The sequence below is a fragment of the Natator depressus genome, chromosome 3 (assembly GCF_965152275.1).
Source record: "Natator depressus isolate rNatDep1 chromosome 3, rNatDep2.hap1, whole genome shotgun sequence".
Classification (NCBI taxonomy): Eukaryota; Metazoa; Chordata; order Testudines; family Cheloniidae; genus Natator; species Natator depressus.
The window spans coordinates 169,759,114-169,774,949 of NC_134236.1; the positions used below are offsets into that span (position 1 = coordinate 169,759,114).

The window sequence follows — 15,836 nt, forward strand, 5'->3', positions numbered from 1 at the left end:
TTTAATGCTTGGGGGGGAGGAAGGGCTGATTTGAGGGGGCAGAAGTGCAGGTGCTGATGAGGAACATTTTAACCATCACCAGTTGCGCATAAACAGCACACGTTTATACAATGCTGCACATAAATTTTTATGCCAGGTGCAGCCCAGAGAGCCTTCTTCATGGTAGTAGGATAACATCTGAGGGGAAAGCGCAGTTTCTGTTGGAGAAGACTGCGTGCTCACAACACTACACAGAAGGCTTCGTGAACACAGCCTCTCCTTCTGCCCCTCCACCCCCACGAACATGATACAGTTCTCCAGTGACCTGGAATCCTACTTTTGACGTCTCCAACTCAAGGAATATTTCCAACGCACCTCTGAACAGCACACTAATCCACAGAAATCTTCCTACCAACACTACAAAAAGAAGGGTTCTGCGTGGACTCCTCCTGAAGGTCGAAACAGACTGGACTTCTACATAGAGTGCTTCCGCCAATGTGCATGGGCTGAAATTGTGGAAAAGCAGCATCACTTGCCCCATAACCTCAGCTGTGCAGAACACAATGCCATCCACAGCCTCAGGAACAACTCTGACATCATAATCAAAAAGGCTGACAAAGGAGGTGCTGTCGTCATCATGAATAGGTTGGAATATGAACAAGAGGCTGCCAGGCAGCTCTCTAACACCACATTCTACAGGCCATTACCCTCTGATCCCACTGAGGGTTACCAAAAGAAACTACACCATTTGCTCAAGAAACTCCCTGAAAAAGCACAGGAATAAATCTGCACAAGACTCATGTCTAGAACCCCGACCAGGGGTATTCTATCTGCTACCCAAGATCCATAAACCTGGAAATCCTGGGTGCCCCATCATCTCAGGCATTGGCACCCTGACAGCAGAATTGTCTGGCTATGTCGACTCCCTCCTCAGGCCCTACGCTACCAGCACTCCTAGCTATCTTTGAGACACCACTGACTTCCTGAGGAAACTACAATCCACTGGTGATCTTCCAGTAAACACCATCCTGGCCACTATGGATGCAGAAGCCCTCTACACCAACATTCCACACAAAGATGGACTACAAGCCATCAGGAACAGTATCCCCGATAATGTCACGGCAAACCTGGTGGCTGAACTTTGTGACTTTGTCCCCTCACACAACTATTTCACATTTGGGGACAATGTATACCTTCAAGTCAGCGGCACTGCTACGGGTACCCGCATGGCCCCACAGCATGCCAACATTTTTATGGCTGACTTAGAACAATGCTTCCTTAGCTCTCGTCCCCTAATGCCTTTACTCTACTTATGCTACATTGACGACATCATCATCATCTGGACCTATGGAAAAGAAGCCCTTGAGGAATTCCACCATGATTTCAACAATTTCCATCCCACCATCAACCTCAGCCTGGACCAGTCCACACAAGAGATCCACTTCCTGGACACTATGGTGCTAATAAGCGATGGTCACATAACCACCACCCTATACCGGAAACCTACTGACCGCTATTCCTACCTACATGCCTCCAGCTTTCACCCAGACCACATCACACGATCCATTGTCTACAGCCAAGCTCTAAGATACAACCGCATTTGCCCCAATCCCTCAGACAGAAACAAACACCGACAAGATCTCTATCAAGCGTTCTTAAAACTACAATACCCACCTGCTGAAGTGAAGAAACAGATTGACAGAGCCAGAAGAATACCCAGAAGTCACCTACTACAGGACAGGCCCAACAAAGAAAATAACAGAACGCCACTAGCCATCACCTTCAGCCCACAACTAAAACCTCTCCAGCGCATCATCAAGGATCTACAACCTATCCTGAAGGATGATCCCTCACTCTCACAGATCTTGGGAGACAGGTCAGTCCTCGCTTACAGACAGCCCCCCAACCTGAAGCAAATACTCACCAGCAGCCACACACGAAAAACACTAACCCAGGAACCTATCCTTGCAACAAAGCCCGTTGCCAACTCTGTCCACATATCTTTTCAAGGGACACCATCATAGGACCTAATCACATCAGCCACACCATCAGAGGCTTGTTCACCTGCACATCTACCAATGTGATATATGCCATCATGTGCCAGCAATGCCCCTCTGCCATGTACACTGGCCAAACCGGACAATCTCTAAGCAAAATAATAAATGGACACAAATCAGACATCAAGAATTATAACATTCAAAAACCAGTTAGAGAACACTAACCTCCCCAGTCACTCAGTTTCAGACCTAAAAGTCGCAATTCTCCAACAAAAAAAAACTTCAAAAACAGACTCCAACGAGAAACTGCAGAACTGGAATTAATTTGCAAACTGGACACTATTAAATTAGGCTTGAATAAAGACTGGGAGTGGATGGGTCATTACACAAAGTAAAAACTATTTCCCCATGCTAATTTTTCCCCTACTGCTACTCACACCTTCTTGTCAGCTGTTTGAAATGGGCCACCCTGATTATCACTACAAAAGTTTTTTTTCTCCTGCTGATAATAGCCCACCTTAATTGATTAGTCTTGTTACAGTTGGTATGGCAACACCCATTTTTTCAGTGTGTGTGTGTGTGTGCGCGTGCGCTACTGTATTTTCCACTGCATGTATCCGATGAAGTGGGTTTTAGCCGACAAAAGCTTATTCCCAAATAAACTTGTCAGTATCTAAGGTGCCACAAGTACATCTCTTCTTTTGTTGTGGGGTGTTTTTTTGTTTGTTTTTACAGTGCATAAACTTTCTCCATCAGTAACCAGCGGCACATAAATTTTCAAGTTATGACAAATAATGGTTAAGAACAATCCCAAATTCAGTATTGCCTCCAAAATACCTGATCCGTTGGACCAGAAAGTCTCAGAATACACCTCCCTACCAAATTTTTGCAGATGGACCTTTTTTTTTTTTTTTTTTGGATTCCAGTCAACCACAAAAGATCAGCCTGCCAAGGAGAGATTTCAGCCATAGCAAAGTTTCAAAAAGACTTCATAATTTTTAATAGGAAGAGAAACTAAACAAAACCTACATAGAATATTCCAAGGGCATAAACATGGTATATTCTTCACACTGATAAGCCATCTACTTTTAGATAAAAACAGGAATGTATATCTCACTATCACTTAACTATGGAACAGTGAGCAGGTGCTTCTATAACACATACAGAGAGAAGAGAATGCATGATATTTTTGCTGTATGTATAGTATAAAACTGGGTTAGGCAGCTCTCTGTTTATGAATAGCGCTGGTTTGTGTTGCATACTGTAAGAATTCTCATGCCTTTCTCTTAATTTTTTTGAGATGACAAATATTCTTTTTCAGTCATTACTTATGAGTCATATTACTGACAACTAATGAGTGTAGCCCAAGTGTCCTCAACAGATAATTAAGTACTAACAGACTATTACAATTTCAAGAATATGAGAGAGTATTACAGCATGTATAAGTCTTCTCAAGGCAGCAGAGAATATCAACATTATTTATTTACAAAAATGAATTTACTGGCCAAAACCCACATTTGAGAGGGGAGCGAGTGCCAGGACAGCAGACATCACTGTCTATTGCAGCATCTCGGCAACTAGCTGTATGGTCAAGAGAGACAATTCCATCTCCCTGGAACATCCATCAGACCCCATTTATTATGGCTGTAAGCAGGAAGTGAGGAGTTGACCCATAACGTGCAGGGGTATCAAAAAACATTGTCAAAAACATAAAAAGGTTTGTATTTAAGAAGTAATCCTGAATGTCTCATTATATATGTTTGCAGACTCACGCTCTCTCTCTCCGCAGCAGACCTTACAACTTACCTCCAGCTTGGGAGGTGGGGCATGTAGTCTTCTTGTGGATAGTCTACAATGTCGCCATCACTGTCACACAGACACTGATTACTTGTGTACCAACCTGAAAAAGTTATTATGAAATATTATTATGCCAATTACTGTGTCATAGAGTGACTAGAGAATTCAGTATCTATAAAAATCAGTTGCAAAATGAGCTCTCATTTACTTAAGAAGCTAAACCATTCCTTCACATCTATATTAATATCAACACGCCCCTGCAAGAGTAGCATTTCTGAAAATATCTTGAGGCTTCTAGAACTAATGACTTAAGGACTTGATCCTGCGTGGTGTTGAGCACCCTCACCTCACGCTGGCTTCAACAGGAGGGGAAGGTATACAGCACCTCACAGGACTGACCACTAAATAGAAAGCAGCATTTTTCTACTATTACAAGCCATTAATTAGACTCTAGAAGCACTGAGGAACCTGATCTTTGATAAATTAACTGAGAAACCTTTGAAAGAAATAAAAATAATATAACTACTTTTTAATTAAGAGCTCATGCCTAAAAGCCATGGCGTGTCTTAACAATAGAACAGACAATAGCTACCAAATGGCAAAACATGGGCCAATGCTCAAAGAAATCCTAGAATCACTGTATGCTACAACTTCAGCTTCTACATTCTGCAAAATACATTTCTACAGTCACTTATCAGACGTTTTGGTGCTACAGAGATAACCTAATGATGAGAGCATTAAATATACAGAGATACATAATTAAAGAGGAACACCGCTACCACCACTATTTCTGCAAGTTACTTGGCAAGAGAAATATCCTCTTAAAGACTGTGGGTGAAATCTTGGCCCCTCTGAATGGGAGTTCAATAGATTTAAAAGGGGACAGGTTTTCACCTCAACTCTCTTCCCAACCTAACAGTCCCTGTACTGCTTGATTGTATAAATATTCCATTCTGAAGACCACCAGGAAAAGTTCCATATAACACTGGTAGTCCACAGACCATAATTTGAGAACCACTGTTATAAACACAAACAGTTCTATCCCAAGCACACCAAAATAACCATCACATATTCCAACTCCCTTCCCCCATTCACACAAATGAAAAAGAAAATAAATCCTCAGTCTTCCCGGGAAGGATGCCACAAATTAATTCTGTCGTACATTAAATAGGAGAATATTCCAAAACTGTGGGCTCTCAAAAAAGGAGACCTTGCTTTTCTATCCTCTAAATTATACTATCAGACAATCATTGGAACCAAATGTTTTAACCTCAATGTGGGAAGCAGGGCAGTTGGCAGTTCTGTAGGGAGATGGTCCTGTATCCTTTACAGCTTTAGATACAAAAAGCAGGCTCTTAAAAACACACTTGCTGAATTTTTCTAGATGTATAAATAATAGATGGGTCACATTTAGACACCTATACAGCGGCCTGTTTGGTTCCCATTTAAATTCCAAAGCAAAATATTAATTCAAAAATAATTCAGTGTTAAAAAGTGAGTGGGGAGGCTGGAGAACAGTACTGTATGCCAGTCGGGTTTTGATTTCTACGAAGTTAGTGGAGAATTAACAAAAGATTGCAGGACAGAGGAAGCTGAAGCAAGCACACCCATTAAGCTATATAGTTAATAAAAGTGAAGTAAGGACCTAAGTTGCCCCCAATGCTCTGCATGACTATGAATCAAAATGTAATCAGATCGTACGTATTATCCATTGTATTTCAGGTATTTCAACAGTCATATTAATCAAATATCTACACACTTTTAAAGGTGTGATTTTTCTCATAATTAAGAGTTAGCATGAAAGAGAGGACTGGAACACAATATATAATTTCATGTTTTGGAAGACAGGTGCAAAAAGGCCTCCATGCTGGACAGGATCAGTAGGATTAATCTGACATTTTTAATTAATTTCACTGACAAGCAACAGAGTTTTGAAATTGTAAATTCCATGGCACCGGAACCTTCTGTATTTTGCCGCGTACTGCAACAAACACACTGTCATAATTTAACAAAGAATAAATAAATAATTTAAGACGTCTCTCAGCAATCCAAACAATATTTTTATAAAACTTAAATCAAGAACTTGTTGTGGTATAGGTGCTTCCTTGCTATATATTTCCCCTAAACTGGAAATAGCTCATTAATGTGTCTTGATCATGCTTCACTACCCTTCAATCTGACAGAAGGGAACATAGCATACTTGTTTCCGATATTAGAATATGAAGTTTCGTATCTATATAAGAAGATTCCAGAATTGTCACTCTGTGTGTCACTCTGAAGCCTAGAATGCCTGGAATCAATGCGAGGTGATGGAAACAGCTACAAGCTAGGTTGAAAGCTTTTTGTTAAAATATCACCAGGCTGAAATATTACGGGGTTTCATAGTCTTACTATCCAGTTTGTTCACAGTCATTTTGACTTTACAAATTACACCCGTACAGAGTACAGCTGTAGTATAGCATATATTTCTTCCATGCCAAGAGTCCTAAACCATTGTGATAGCAGAGGTAACTCAACCAGTCACCACCTTTATTCTACAAGTAATTTGCATGCAACAGTTTCATTGGTTGTTTGAGAGAGACTACACAGATGGTGGATTACTTGGCCCAACTGCCACATCTGTGCAACAGCATGGGCTTTCAGCTACTAGTACTCAATAACGGTTAAGTTGAAACTCATGGGATACTGATCTTCTGATGCTCTCTCGCTCTCATTCTTTTCCATATACTAAAGGCATTTTAAATTTGCTTCATACTTTGCATCAGTGGAAGAGTAAGAGGATTTCCTTATTCAAGGCTATATTACATTTCTCTATACTACTCTGACACTGGGTGTACTCCCACAATGCTTCTTATAGCTAGTTCCCCACTCCCAGCTTCTTTTTTGTATATAATAAACATATCAGAAGTAAATGTAGTGCAGAAGCAAAATGGAGATCATGTAACACCATGAAAAGATGCTGTCTGGGTCAGCCGTGAGACAGGGAGTGAACAGGACATAGGAGTGGGAAGGGAGCCAAAGACTTTCTATTTTTCCTAAACTCAAATTCATTTGTCAACCTTGACGACATGTAGGAACATTGTCATGCAACTGGAAGATTTGCTGTCAGGAACAGGTAGTGTAAATTTGGTCCGAGGTCTGGGAGTTGCTGTTTTAAGTCTTGGAAGTGCCAAAATACCTCTATTGGTCCAGGGGAACAGTGACCATTTCAATACTGTATATCTCATGACCATTAAGATTGGAAACATTTTTTTCTGTCCTTGATAGTTCAGGATTGCTATTAGAACCAGGCCCAGTGCTGCACACCATCTCAACGGTTTGTAACAACCTAAAAAGATATAGAGCATTAAGCCTTAATTCTGGAGGATCATGGGACCATTGGCAGCTATAATAATTCCAGAGCTGAAGAGAGGCTGGAGGGGAAGCAAAATGCTAAGTGGGATAATCAGATTTTAAAGTGTGGGTATCATGAAATCTACTCCTTTTTTAAAATATACATTTTTAAAAATTAATGATGTATGTGTTCAGTAGTTTCATAAACCCTGAAAAAATATTGTGTGTTCCTTTACAGCAGAGCTCCTTGTTCCAGTGAAGTATGAAAGGCTGTTGTAGGCTCATGTTGCTGCTGACATCATAAGCAGTTCCTGTTTTCACTCTTTAAGAGGAACTAGAACATCCTAACTAAGTTTAGAAATTATTGGATTGGGTGGGGGAACAGAATTTAACATTTTCTCCATTTAAATCTTTTTTTGAAAAATAACTGATCATCATCTCTGGAAAGCTGCTAAAAAAAGAAAAAAATATGGGGAGAATTTCCTCTTCTTTTGATGGATAATAAACAAAATGTTCTCAAACTGGCCAGTTAATTTAAGATTTTCAAAGAATTACCAATGTTCTTGTAATCCAAGCGGAACAGGTAAATTTCTAACCAAGATTATTAACTCAATTTAGTGAAGAAAAAAAAAAAAAGAGAGAGAGAGAGAGAGACAGTTGCTTCATTCCAAAAGAAATTGGGGTCATTTCTGTGACTCTCTCATTTGTCATCTTTGTTGTTAAATTGCTTCATTACTTTCAGATACATCAACTAATTCTGAGCACTGCAAGTGAAACCTTTACTGTATTACTCATATACAAGGTGAAGATAAAACTACAGGATTGCTCCAAAATGTGGATGCAAAATATCGTTACTACAGCCTTAGAGAAGGGGCTTGAGTGGCACGTCTCCCAACTGTTGAAGAACCAGACAGGATTTAATAAAAGATTGGGTTCACCGTTGATAAAAATAAGATGCTTTTTAATATTCTCCATTATGCTGCTGCCCATCTGATCAATGGAAGAAGTGGTATTTGAACTCTTTTTTGGGGGTGGGGGAGAGGGGAAGAGAGGGTGAGGAATGACATCTGGTGATCGGGGTGCGGAGAACGTTTATGTCAACAGTTTTGTAGCCCTCTCTATTGAGAGTTATGCCAGGGATTGGACCATAAATCTGCCTCCTGTAAGATATGTACATTGTAGGGGAATTCATCAGGTTTGCCCTAAGACTTATCTTTTATTTACTTCTACTACTGAAATTTTTAAAAGAGACCATTTGCCAAACTAGATCAAGCCACTGCAGTGGAGGCTTCTCTGGGAAGGCAGGCTAGACTTTGCCTACCCTTTTGGTCAGTATGAGCTCTATTCACTGCTGCTAACTGGGGCTGGGCAGTTGTGTGGGTCTTCTCACTTTCAGATGCCACCAGTTAGTATCCTGCCTCTAGCAGTGACCAACACTTGTTTTAGTGCCAGGCAAATATCCCGAACACACTTAGCCAACTGGGCAATGCTCACGTTCCTTCTTGACGCCTGCAGGTGATCTGATTATGCCTGAAGCTTGATGGTCTTTTTCTTAGCTTCTACAAATACATATGCTGTTCAAGAGTCACATTACATTATAATTTTAATATTAATCATTTTCTATACTTATTATGTATTGCTTATGATTGTACTTGCAGTATGCTAGGATCTTTCAAGACAAACAAGAAAGGTAGGTCCCTAACCTGAGGAACTCATATTATAGGGATAGACAGGTGAAATACACAAGAGGTTAGTAGGAAACGGGAAACTGCATATACGATTATGTTTTCAAAAGTGACTAGTAATTCTGGATGATTCACCTGAAGCCTCTTAAAAGTGACTGATTTTCAGAGGATGCTTATTCAGAACTTTGTGAAAACTGGGTACCCAAAAATTGAGGTACACAAAGATCACTAACACTTTTGAAGATTTGGACCATAACTCCCGCCCCGCCCCCCCTTTTCTATTTTTAGAGAGTGTATATGTCATCTTGGTTTGCAGTGGGTAGTGCAACAGATGTTGGTCTGTCCCCCCTCTCCTGCAACCTCAGCACGCCGCCAGCACTCTGGTCCGCGGCTCCTACCGGGCAGCGCGTCGTCGTTGTGGCTGGCTCTGGCCGGGGAGCAGGGCTTTGCTGCTCTGAGCAGCATGGTAAAGGGGGGGCTGGATAAGGGGCAAAGGATCCTGGGGGGCAGGGAGCGGTTGGATGGGGCGGAGGTTATGGGGGCGGAGGCCAGTCAGGGGACAGGGGAGTTTGGATAAGCATGGGAGTCTCGGGGGAGCCTCTCTGGGGGTGGGGGAGGGGTTGGATAGGGGTCAGGGCAGTCAGGCGACAGGGAGCAGGGGGGGTTGGATAGGGAGTGGGGTCCTGGGGGGTGGTTAGGGGACAAGGAGCCTTAGATGGGTCGGGGATTCTGAAGGGGGCGGGGGCCAGGCTCTTTGGGGAGGCACAGCCTTTCCTACCCGGCCCTCCATACAGTTTTGCAATGCCGATGTGGCCCTCGCGCCAAAAAGTTTGCCCACCCCTGGGCTAGATACTGCAGGGAGCTGCTCGAAGGACTTGGGGGTTGGAATTTGCCGATCACTAACCTGCAAAAATAGGACAGAGGAGCTCGTGTAGGTGGAGAGGGATGTGCCTATGCTGTTTGTGGCCAGTGGTGTCAGGGAACTGACCCCTGGTAGCTGCAAAGTTCCCTCACACTATGGGCAGGTGATAGAGAGGTGTCTCATAACTCTGGGTACTCCCAGGGAGTATCACATCCACCCAGTAGAAATAGGACATACGAAACTACAACATTACTTGGCTTCTGAGTAATCACGAGATTAGCAGCCCTGTTTTGCTCACTTTTGCGTAACATTTCATGCTGCCTTCACTCTGTAATCTCAAAATGATACTTCTACAGACAAAAGAAAAGAACGGAAGCTTGTTTTTCCACACGACGACCGTGATAAAATACCAAAGATGTTCTCCTTACCACGAGTACAAAACACTCTTGGCAAGGACTCGATTTCTACTGTAATGCAACCAAATTCTAATTTTGGAAAATATGGTATCCTCATGCTATCAGATTCATCAGTCCAGATTAGTGGATGCAAGAGGCTTGAGAAATTTCTGGGGTGTTGAGAAAACAGATTTACAAAGGAATAATAAAGTTTTGTAAGGCTTCTGATAATCCAGTCAGTCAGTCTCTCTCTCTCACACACACACACACACACACGCACACAAAATACAGTAATAAAGAAAGGAAAACACAATTATGCAGCAGCAGCTCCAGCTCAAAGTTTCTGGTGTGGCACTTTCACCCAGTTCAGTTGCACATTAATTAAAGACAGTTTTGAAAGTGACAATGGTTGCCAGATTGCTTATTGAAATTCAGGTGCCCTCCTAAATTCCTGCTGCTGCTTTGGAGCTGGTAATAGAATGTACACTATGAAGTCCTATCTGTAAGATGAAATCAGTGCTATTTAACACCCATGAAAGACTCAAGACTTTGGGAAGAAACTTAATTTTTCATTTCATTTTTCTGAGTATGACACTGCTCCAGCTTCCGCAATCATAAATCCACTTCTGCAGTTATGTAACATACAGTTTTATGCCAAAGCAATAGTAGTCTGCAGAACTCTAAGGATCTGCAAAGAAGAAGAAAATGTTGGTACAAATTTTCTCTGCTCATGTAGAATAAATGTACACAGGTTTCCATTAAAAACTGGATATCTACCATCTGCACACAGCAGCTATGTTTACTACAGTATTTCCAATTCTATGTATATAGAGAATATCACAAATACCAATGATAAAAAATAAAAGGTAAATACTGAAATGCAATGTCCTTTTTTAAAATGGCATCCAATGACCATGAATGCATACAAATACATTTGGCTGTCTTCCCACAATTCTGATCAACTTCACTGATGGCTGGTTTGACTTATTGAGATTTGGAGGTTTTTTTGTGTTATTTTTTGCCATTATTTCTATTACAATAAAAGGCTACATAGAGCACCTGATAATCTAAATTTCTGGGTCACAATTAAAGAACATTTGATTGAAACAGTAGAACTGAACATCCTTATAAATTAGAGGAAAAAGAAGAGAGCAATATATATATTTTACACACAAACAATAATAAAAGATTAAGGTTTCAAGGTCAAGTACTCAAAAGTCAGAAAATGCCAGAATTAAGGTTGCCATTGAGATTATGTGACAAGATACAGGTGATGCAGTCTGCAGAAGGGTAACAAGTCCCCGCCTGTCACATGACTGCTGAGGGTGGAGTATAAAAGGAAGAAAATCTGGATCAAAGGGTGTCCTCTCTTCTTCTAGATCCTTAATGCTGGTATAGTTTAGAGAAATTTTTGCATAGTGTTTTTAAGTTGCCTCTTTCCCCGCCCCCCTTGGAGCAACTGATTTGCGGACAATAAAACAAGCCATCAAGAAAAAGCCTTGAAAAGACTCATTGCTTGGAACTTTACTCCCTTTCCCCAACTGTAAACGGGTGGGAAGTTTCATCTGATATCCTGGGAGGATTTAGTGAATGGCAGGATGGAAAAGCAGGGAGATAGAGACAAGCAGTCCAACACAGCATGAAATTTTTTGGTAATTAAATTAATTCAAAAATAAGGTCCTGTGTATACATTCACAAGAGAAGTAGGGGGGGTATCGATCGAATATCTAAAATATTCTCTCAGCATTTTCACATTGCTGGCTTTATCGCCTGGTTCTTCTGGCACAATACTTTGCATGAAAGTAAGAAACTGGTTCATCTAAAATGCAGAATGTAAATATATTCTCTGTAATTTTGAGTGTCCACTTGTCTGAGGTCATGGCGACCCTGTTCTAAAATAAATGATGTATAATCTTCCTACAATCAAATGGATCTGAGCCAACTGGACCTCATCAAAGTTTTGGTTGCCGAGCTGTGGCAACAGACATTCTAAAGTCTGGTTTGCCTGAGCTGTTTGGCTGGTCTTTGGAATACCTTCTATATTCCACTTCATCACGAAAGCTTATGCTCAAATAAATTTGTTAGTCTCTAAGGTGCCACAAGTACTCCTTTTCTTTTTGTGAATACAGACTAACACGGCTGCTACTCTGAAACCTTCTATATTCCATTCATCTTTTTCTCTCTCCTCTTGAGGCATTAGAATATTGTTAAATTCTGCCAACTCCCATGTCTTCATCTAAACAGGCCTCTAAAAATTGTTGCTTTAAACAGTTCCTGTGGTCTTTTGCAAACATTAAAAGAGAAGCTCGCAGATCTTCCACAAAAACCAGATAATATACTTCATTTAAGCCGTCTTAGTTGAGAGGGTCCCCAGTCAAAGTGTTCTCGGGTGCTTAAAACTGGGCCAGATTTCACAATCTGTGAAAGAGTCTTATCTTATGCTTTGGAAGAGACAACCACTTTACAAATACCAACAATTTCCTTAATCTCATTTTTCCTAACTCTTTCTTTTGTATTGTATCTCTAGAGAACAGAATGGGCTATTTTTATAAGAACATTTTTTCTGGACTTGTTTTAGTTGGCTATTGTAAAGTTTCAGAGTGAGCCTATTAAGAGAGCTACACTTCTCAGGACTACACTTCACCATAATCACAAAAAGTTGCTGAAGTTCTGGTGTAAGAAAAGCATTTTTATCCTCTGTTTTAGAAATTTTTAAAAAGGAACACTAGAGGTAATCTCAACTTGCTGAGGACTTTACAATAAATAAATAACTTTGCTATGTATCAATCATATAACTAATTTCATTCCTGTAAACTGTCTTCCAAATCAAATTCAGACTGTGTTTGATGAGGATATGAAAGCAATCTGACCTCTCTCTTCAGAATACCTTGTCTTCTGAGATTAAGTACTTAGATTTGGTTGCTTTTCATGAGGTGGGGAAGAGTAAGCAGACGGACACTTAGCATCCCCTGAATCCATGGAACCCAAATCCATACCCCATAAAACATCAATTCCCACATCAGACTTGTGCGCCAGCTGATGAGATGCATAGAAAAGAGAATACTATTTAAATAATCAGTGAGAGCCCAGTTCTCAGACCTGATGTCTAATATTTATTATGTGTTCCTGGAAAGAAAAGAAACATTGTGGCTTTTCTCCTTACATTCTTCATTCACGCTTGGTCTGTGTTTTTTTGGAGCATACTTCTAAGATGCCTGGCTGGAAACAGGGGAGAATGAATAGCCATCACCCACACTTTTTCTTACTTAGCTCCGCCATTTTTTAAGTACACAGCAAAAAGTGCCATTTCCAACAACCTTTTCCTTCACAGAGGCAACAGGGGGAGGGCAGGTGCTCTGAGTAAGACTAACCAAGCTAAACAGTAAATAAAAACAACTGCAACAGAAATGAGAGGACAGGCAGTGCTATGCTTTCTGCTACCAGGGCTGAGCAATTGCAGATTTCCCTGTAACACAACATGGTGCGGTCACATTGGAACCTCTACAGTTGTTTATGTTCCTGGAGATGAGGGGGGGAAAACAGTACATGCCAACCTTCAGGATAGCAGCAGTATAAATTTATGAGAACCACTCTGCAGCCTTTACTATAAAATCAGAGCCATACAGAAGCAATGGCAGCCCATACCGCAATAAAGGCTGGTATTGCCTCTAAATGGATACAATTTAACAGCAAAGGTTACAGAGATGGATAAGAACTTAATTTCTTTTCTACTGTCCAACAGTTATACATTAGGACCACTTCTAAGAAGCTCCATTGTTCTTCCAGAACCAAATCCTGTATTCCCTCCAAGTTCCAGGATTTGCTCTCTGCAGAATGCTTTAGAATTGATAAAACAGCAGGGCCTCAGATAATGCATCTTTTTGACAATCCATTCAAATTATTCATTGAATATTTGCATGAAAAATCAATACCATGCTCTAGAATAAAAAATGACAGTGAAAAACAAGCTCTTTAGAATAAATACAGATTCTATGTATCTTGAAATTCCAGTAAGCACCAAGCACATTAAGATACTTTAAAAATGAAGTAATGTTTAAAAAAATAAGAATAGAAAAATACAGTGCCTAAATCCCCTTTGAAACTGAGACTTCGATATTGCAACATTGACAGCAGTAATGCCTAAATACCTTTAAAAAATCTGGGCCTTTGTCATAGTGGAAAATACACAGATGAGTCTGTACAGACCAGGGATCTCAAACTCAAATCACCACGAGGGCCACATGAGAACTAGTACATTGGCCCGAAGGCCGCATCACTGAAACCTTTTCATACAACGATACGAAAGTATAGTCAAAAATGAAAAAAAATGAAGAGTAATATAGTATGCTATTAAACGTCAATGTATTAACTTTTTAAGAACTGTAACGTGAAGAGTTTTCATAAAATATAAACACCTGTAACTATTCCTTATGTGGTCAGTAACACTGAAGATGATCTACACCAGGGGTCTCAAATATGTTTGAGACCGTTGGACTTAGTGAGGTTACAGCTGGAACCCTCTCTGAAACGACAACCTCAGAAGGAATTCCAACCCAAGAACTGATCCACTGCCAAAATCTACATTTGCTAAAATTAGCATTGTGAAAGCTGAAAGGGGAGAACTGAGGTATCTGGGATACTCTGAGAGAATTCTGGATACACTTTTAGTATCCTGAAAAGCATCTACCAAAAAGATATATTGGATCAGTTGGACTAAATTCTGCAGACCGTTTCCTGCACCCCACCATAGGCGCCAACTCTCTCCTGCACTCCGTAACCCTTTCCACACACCCCCAGTCACAGCACAAAGTCAAGAGGGAAACTGAGGCTTGCCTAGGAATTATAAAAATGCTACAGAAAATTTCCACTTCATCACAGACACTGTCCAGTGTCCCAATGGAGAGACCCCTGGGCAATGGCGGGGACGGACACCTTTGGGTGCCCAGCACCCCTAACAGAGAGACCCCGGGCGATGGTGCCCGTAACAGTCTATCACAGGAGTCTCAAACACGTGGCCCTGCCCCTACCCTGCCTCTTCCCACCCCTTTCCCGCCCCTATTCCAACCCCTTCCCCAAATCCCCGCTCTGGACCTTCTCCACCTCCTCCCCTGAGCGTGCAGAGTCCCCGATCCTCCCCACTCCCTCCTGGAAAGTCCTAAGCGCTGCCAAACAGCTGTTTGGCAGCGGGAAGTGCTGGGAGGTAGGCGGAGCTGTGTGGACACAGCGCACTGGTGGGGGGGGGGCGGGGGGGGGGGAGAGCTTGGCTGCCGGGCCCCATGTTTGAGACCCCTGGTATAGACAATGGTCCAAGTTCCAATACATTCCTAGCTGAGGGGATTGCTACAAAGACAGTTACATCGAGAGAGAGAGCACGCGTGCGAGAGAGAGAACGCTGAAACAGTGTAGTGGTTCAAACAGTTATCTGGTTAAGGCATCTAGCACCAAAGTCATGCTCCAAAAACCTGTGCAGAGTGTTGCTAAGGAATCTTTTGATGGGGTCTTGAATTGTAATGAACCAAAGCAGATTTTTGGTCAGGACACTCACAACATGTCTCTCTAATGTACTGGATTTGAAGCTGTTTGGTAGACCATCCTGTAGGAACTCTTAAGACATCCTTTACTGTGGCTGTCTTGGTATTAATGCACCTTTTGTAATACCAGTATCAGAATTTAGTCCAACTGATCCAATAGATCTTTTTGGTAGATGCTTTTCAGGATACCAAAAGTGTATCCAGAATTCTCTCAGAGTATCCCAGATACCTCAGTTCTCCCCTTTCAGCTTTCACAA

General features: G+C 41.3%; 1 protein-coding gene across 1 annotated transcript in view; it reads right to left on the minus strand.

Annotated features, from left to right (window-relative positions):
• Nucleotides 1–15,836, minus strand: part of TRERF1 (transcriptional regulating factor 1) — a 138,986-nt gene that overhangs the window by 39,430 nt on the left and 83,720 nt on the right. Inside the window, exon 3 of the mRNA XM_074949330.1 lies at nt 3,783–3,876. The gene's annotated coding sequence lies outside the window, so the exon portion shown is untranslated. The remainder of the gene's footprint in view (nt 1–3,782; nt 3,877–15,836) is intronic.